Source organism: Xiphophorus couchianus, chromosome 8 (genome assembly GCF_001444195.1).
Source record: "Xiphophorus couchianus chromosome 8, X_couchianus-1.0, whole genome shotgun sequence".
In the NCBI taxonomy this organism is placed as follows: Eukaryota; Metazoa; Chordata; class Actinopteri; order Cyprinodontiformes; family Poeciliidae; genus Xiphophorus; species Xiphophorus couchianus.
The window spans coordinates 24,689,813-24,690,017 of record NC_040235.1 but is presented as its reverse complement, the minus strand read 5'-3'; positions in this window follow the sequence as shown (position 1 = coordinate 24,690,017).

Sequence of the window (205 nt, the reverse complement as noted above, 5' to 3'; positions counted from 1 at the left end):
TCTGTTGTTTTTTTGTTTTTAGTTTGATCTTTTCATTTGTAGACATTTTAATATGCCGGACTATAATTTGATGCTGCGGCTATGACCTACCTACCATTTAGCTCGGCCATTAAGGTCTTAACAAGAGACAGGATAAGCTTGTTAAATGTAATGAAATGCTTTAAAGCTAAACACCCAATATCATGCAAAGCAGTTTCAATTAACT